The 6,572-nt window shown below is 40.1% G+C and overlaps 1 long non-coding RNA gene across 1 annotated transcript; it reads left to right on the top strand.

Annotated features, from left to right (window-relative positions):
• Window positions 1-1,661, top strand: LOC125253292. The gene is made up of 3 exons (XR_007181401.1): window positions 1-657; window positions 842-1,034; window positions 1,216-1,661. It is a non-coding gene; the product is annotated as an uncharacterized LOC125253292 (long non-coding RNA).
• The last annotated feature ends 4,911 nt before the right edge of the window (window positions 1,662-6,572 follow it).

The following is a 6,572-nucleotide window of genomic DNA, read 5'->3' as shown; positions in this document are numbered from 1 at the left end:
GGGGCAGGGCGGGCTTCCTGCGCATAGGTCTACGGTGACGGTCTTGACGTCAAGTCGGGGCAGAAATTAAAATCTCGTATTTGAGTGCGCATGCACGTGGGTTGGTTTACGAACCCAGGGGTAAACAAACGCTTCACTTTTAAATATCGGCTTCCCGTCCAGTGTATAATCGTTAGGCAATCATAACATACATTGATTCTCGTGGAAAAGTGAAAATTACAGGTCATGACTCCTTTAAGGGAACCGAACAGAGCATAGACAGGACCTCAGTGATGCATTGATGTGGATGGGTCTGCATCAAAAACATTTTTTGGCCACATAAAGTCTGATCAAAAAAGCACTTTACCTGTAGAGTGTGTATCACAACTGGGAGAGTGCTAAGCATTGTCTGCAGGTAATACACTGACTAGACGCAAGAACCTCAACCTCACTTTGAAAATACTGTAGTATCTCTTTTTGAGTCCCAGAATGAAATGTTTAATTATTATATATTATTGTAGGAAGAGGAGTGTTTGCCACACACCCCATTGAACCCGGGGACTTCGTGTTGGAGTACAGGGGTAAACTCCTCACACAGGAGGAATGCAAGTCAAGAAAATACTCAGAGATTGAAAGCACATTTCTCTTTGACTTTCAGTGGCAGAATCATCACTTATGGTAAACATTGAAAGATGGATGTTTTGTATTGATTTAGAGAAATTACGAGTTAACCCTGAAACAAGGGTTTAATACTTGATGAATGAATTAAGCACAAATACTCTTAAATTCTTTTGAAAATAACTCTTTCAATAAAACTTTTAAAAAGATGTAAAACTATTACCATTTTTCTGATACTTTTCAGCCTGGATGCATCTGAAGAAGATGGATCTCTCGGAAGATTGGTCAATGACAACCACAAAAATCCAAATTGCGTTATGAAATAAATCATAGTTGACGACAAACCACATTTGTGCCTTTTTTCTCTGAAGAAAATAGAAATAGGAGATGAAATTGATTACAACTATGGTGATTCAAAATGGCCTTGGCGCAGTAAGGTGAGTTGGTTAGATTAAGTATAGAGATTTCTTTTTTTAAATTTTTTGTTGCAAAAGCAAATTTTGTATTTCTCCAATATTAACCATGTTTCCAATATTACTCTTGACTGTCTATGGAAATGCATTTAATCTTTGATCTGTGATGTGTGTTAAAATGAGTTCTTCTTTATCTGCAATCCAGTTGAAAAAAACCCAAGCTCCAGCCGCAGCAGTAGAGAATGAGACCAGCCCTGTTCCTCAGATGCTAAATGATGGACCAAACCCAGATCAGACCTGCACAAAGGTAAAAGTACATTCAAACACATTCATCTATGCTGACATGTCTGTGGTGGTGTTCTATTACTAAAGTGGACCAATGCTTTTGTGGCTTTATATTGGCTGTTAAAGGCCAGATAATGTCACACACACCGGTATGTTTCCAGTCATGTTCTTATGGGGTCCTTCCATCTTCCAAACACATTTGTTTCTCTAGTCTCTCCTTTACACACTCATATGTCTGTAGTCTGACCCATGTGGGGCCCTTCCGTCCAGTTCTTACTGTAATTGTTTTTAATGCACTATGGCAACACCTGACATGACCTCAACTGTGATTTTAACATTCGTAATTGTATACTGTGTCTGAGCTGTTAGATGTTTTAAAGAATCTTTTTGATTTGAATTTTGATTTTAAATATTTTGATTTGATGCACTGAAAACCCCTGTAATGGTCAATTGGACCATGGACCAATGCTCATGGGGCTTTAAAGTAGTCAGGTAACCTTATTGGGTTGTAAAGGCCAGGTAATGTAACACACACTGGCATCTTTCCAGTCCCATTCTTGTGGGGCACCTTTTAATGCATTATGGTAACATCTGGGGAGAAAAAATAAGAAAATCTGCATACTGGGTTAAAGCTCACAGTTACCTTTTTTATTGACTAAAAAACAAACGTTTCGATCCAAATGGTCTTCCTCAGGCAACTATATGATAGTATTGTAATACTATAGGGACAAACCCCGGTAGGCCGATGCTATCACTCCCAGACGCCGCGGCCGGTCTCTGTTGCCAAAATCCGGTCGAGTCCTCCTCCTCGCCTGGTGTATTAATTATCAATTAAATAGAGATCACCAACAATCAATCAGTAATCATTTATTAGAGAAGCTCAACTCTTCTTTTCTGACTGATTGCTGATTTTTAATTGATAGGGAAACAATTGTGAGGTGAGGAAGACACTTCGGAAAATTATTGACTAATCTCTCCCTCTCTCTTGAGTAGTTCCATGTCTACAGGAATGACACTATATCATTATGATGAATCATTTGCTGTGAAGTCATTAAATTTAACAATCAAATGCATGAAAACTGAAACGTTACTCTTTTTTTAATAATTTTGTCAACGTTTACTCCACCTGGAAGGCAGTTTGGACATGAGCCTCAGCAGGTGGATGGAGGGATAATATTGGTCAATAATTTTCATAGGTGTCTAGCTCACCTGACAACCTCTGAATGGTCTCCCTATCAATTAAAAATACAGCAATCGAGAGTCAGACGTGTTTGGTGACCACTCTCCGAGATTGATGGAAAATACCCACCTAAACTCAATGATATATTATCCATTAATAGAGTAAGTTAAGCATTTGAGTGGGGTTCGAAATATCAAAGGCCCAAAAGACGCAAAATGCCTAAAGGAGACAAAGCAATAACTGCGACAAAAGCTAGCAACGCAACCGAGCAAACAAACACGAGCCCGGGTGGAACTAGCAAAACCTCGAGCGCTATATTGGAAGCAATAGAAACGCTTAAATCCGAATTGAAGGAGGACAATGACAAACTAAGGAAGGACATCAATACCCTGCGACAGGAGATGGGTAATAAACTTGACGGCCTGACGGAGGAAATGAGAGGCCTGACGGAAAGAATGGAAGAAGCGGAGAATCGCGTTGGGCATGTAGAGGACATGACAGTGGAACTGATTGAAGCGCTGACTGAAAGCATTAAGCGACAGAGGAGTATTCAAAACAAACTGACTGATCTCGAATCCAGATCGCGAAGGAACAACATTCGCCTTTTCGGGATAGGAGAAGGAGAGGAAGGGAAGTCGGTGACGCAGTTCGTGACAGATTTCCTCAAGCGTGAGTTACCTCTGCCAGCCGACTTGGATCTTAAAATTCAGCGAGCCCACAGACTCTTCGCAGCCAAGCCCCAACCCAATAATTACCCGAGACAAATTATAGTAAATTTTCAAGAATATACTACTAAAGAGCTAATCCTCAAAGAAGCGTGGAAAAAAGGACGCATTCAGTCAAATGGAAGAAACATTTATTTTGACCACGACTATGCAACTGAGATCGTCCAAAAACGCATGGCATATCAAGAGATTAAGAAAGTGCTGAAGGAAAAGGGTGTACGTTTCCAAACACCCTACACGAGCTGCTCAACGCTGCTGCCTGCTGTCTGACCTACGCTCGGACCTTCGTGGAGTTTATCCTAAATCCTTCTCTTTATTCCTATTCACATAATATAACTTTCTTGTTTTTCACGAGATTACTTAACCTATTGCATAGTATTACTAAACGGAACGATTTATTACTAGTAATCTACCAGCGTAATCACCTAGTGTTAGCCATAGCCCGCTAGCCTGCTAGCTACTGTCTATTTTTTCCTCTAAACTAACCTTCCTTGTCGATCTAATGGCGGATTTATCCGATGTATGTTATTCTGATCTGTCCTCGCCAGATCGGGAAGCTGTGGAGACTTTGCTGCCCGGCATTCATAGATCCACCGTGAGGTACAGCGTCCCGCACATCACCCTTGCCCCAGGCACCGGCAAGCGACCAAGACATCCAGCTAGTGAGTCCCGTGTGCGATGCAGTTTTTCGGACGGCGAGGGGAGTCAGACTACTCTACAAAAACATGGTCAGTCATGTCCGACGATTATCATGTGTATTAAATGCAACATGTACAGCTTAGCTCTTTCTGTCAGCAGTGAGACTTACACATGTGATAAATGCAGGGATATTGTCAGGCTGACAGAGAGAATCTCAGAATTAGAGACACGCATCCAAACTTTAATTGAGGATAGTGAGAATGAAAGGGCCTTAGATACTGCTTTGGATGCGACTAGCCTAGTAAACACTGCACATTCGGTTCCGGTTGTAGAAGCCACGCAGCAGGCTAACTGGGTGACTGTGAGGCGGCATAATGGCAAGAACAAACACCACTCTTCCGTTCCGATTAGAACATCAAACAGGTTCTCCCCACTCAGTGACGCACCCACTGAGAATCCTGTTGAAAGTGCCCTAGTTATTGGCGATTCTATTACACGGAACGTGAAAATAGAGACACCAGCCACCATAGTCACATGTTTGCCGGGGGCCAGAGCACCTGACATCAAAGCAAATTTAAAAGTGCTGGCTAATGCTAAACGTAAATATTCTAAAATCATTATCCACGTCGGCACAAATGATGTTCGACTTCGCCAGTCGGAGATCACTAAAATTAACATTAAAGAGGTGTGTGAACTCGCAAATTCAGCAGAAGTAATTTGTTCTGGCCCTCTTCCTGTTCGTCGGAGTGATGAGATAGTTAGCAGGTTATCATCACTCAATGGCTGGCTGTCTAAGTGGTGTCCGCAGAATAATATAGGTTTCATAGACAATTGGAAAAGCTTTTGGGGCAGACCTGATCTGTTGAAAAGAGATGGTATTCATCCCTCCCGGGATGGTGCTGCTCTTCTATCTAGAAATTTGGCAAATAGTCTTAGAGCTGAAACATGACAAACCAGGGCCCAGATCAGGACGCAGACAAACTGGCTAAACCGACCGTCTGCTAGCTGCCTCATGTTACAGAACTCAGATAATTCACAGCACATAGGAACTCTTTCACCTAGATATTATCACATAGAGACTGTGTCTGTACCTCGAACTAGTAAATACAAAAACTTCCGAAACCTTTTTAAGGGTAAAAATTTAATTGATGTTCAAAAAATGAAAATCACAGATAAATCAGATAAACAAATAAAACTTGGGTTACTGAATATTAGATCTATTTCTTCAAAAGCACTTATTGTAAATGAAATTATCACAGACAATAAACTAGACTTGCTGTGTTTGACAGAAACCTGGCTAAAACCAGACGATTACATTATTTTAAATGAGTCTAGTCCTCAAGGTTATGACTATCGACACAATCCTCGAAAGAAAGGCAAAGGGGGAGGTGTTGCTGTAATTTATAGTAATATATTCAGAATCATTCAAAAGAATGTCAAATATAATTCCTTTGAAGTGATGGTGCTTTATGTAACATTATGTAAGTTGACATTTGTGCTGGCTACTGTATACAGGCCACCAGGGCACAATACAGACTTTATCAAAGAGATTGCAGAATTTCTATCAGAATTAGTACTAGCTGCAGATAAAGTCCTTGTTGTTGGTGATTTTAATATCCATGTAGATAATAATAAAGACGCATTTGGATTGGCATTTGCAGACATTTTAAACTCTATTGGAGTTAAACAACACGTGTCAGGACCCACTCATTGTCGTAATCATACCCTAGATCTAATACTGTCGCATGGAATTGATATTGATGTTGTTGAAATTCTACAGCAGAGCGATGATATATCAGATCATTATTTAGTCTCGTGTATAATACAATTAGCCAAGGCTACAAAACCACCACCCAGCCATAAATATTGTAGAACCATCACGTCTACCACTAAAGATTGCTTTATAAATAATCTCCCCGAGCAGTTTCATCGCCTTACCTGACAACTTAGAAGAACTCGATGCTGCAACAGAAACTATTGGCTCTCTCTTTTCCAGCACATTAGATGCAGTCGCTCCTTTACGTCTAAAGAAGATTAAGGAAACTAATCCAACGCCGTGGTATGATGAGCACACTCGGGCTCTAAAACGAGCTGTTAGAAAAGCTGAACGTAGTTGGAAGAAAACAAAACTAGAAGTTTTTCGCCTTTTGTGGAAAGAAAAAATGATTGAGTACAGAACGGCTATAAGAAATGCTAGATCTACTTATTTTTCAAATCTCTTAATAGAAAACAAACATAATCCTAGGTATTTATTTGACACAATGGCTAAATTAACTAGAAACAGAGATTCAACTGCTGACGTTTCCATAGAGCACAGCAGTAATGACTTTATGAACTTCTTTACTTGCAAGATTGATAATATTAGAGAGAAAATTAAAAACATGCAACTGTCTACAGTTTCGCTTCAGACAGTGCACTGTAGTGTCCCTGAGGTAAAACTAGAATCATTCGCCGCTATAGGAGAGGAAGAATTATCTAAACTTATCAAATCATCAAAATCAACGACATGTATGTTAGACCCAATGCCGACTAAACTACTGAAAGAAATGCTTCCAGAGGTTGTAGGTCCACTTCTTGATATAATTAATTCATCTTCAACAATAGGATACGTGCCAAAAACCTTTAAGCAGGCTATTATTAAACCTCTTATTAAAAAAACCTCAACTAGATCCAAGAGATTTAGTAAATTACAGGCCAATCGCGAATCTACCTTTTCTGTCAAAGATACTAGAA

Source organism: Megalobrama amblycephala, linkage group LG18 (genome assembly GCF_018812025.1).
Source record: "Megalobrama amblycephala isolate DHTTF-2021 linkage group LG18, ASM1881202v1, whole genome shotgun sequence".
Taxonomy (NCBI): Eukaryota; Metazoa; Chordata; class Actinopteri; order Cypriniformes; family Xenocyprididae; genus Megalobrama; species Megalobrama amblycephala.
This window is presented reverse-complemented; position numbering and strand designations above follow the sequence as displayed.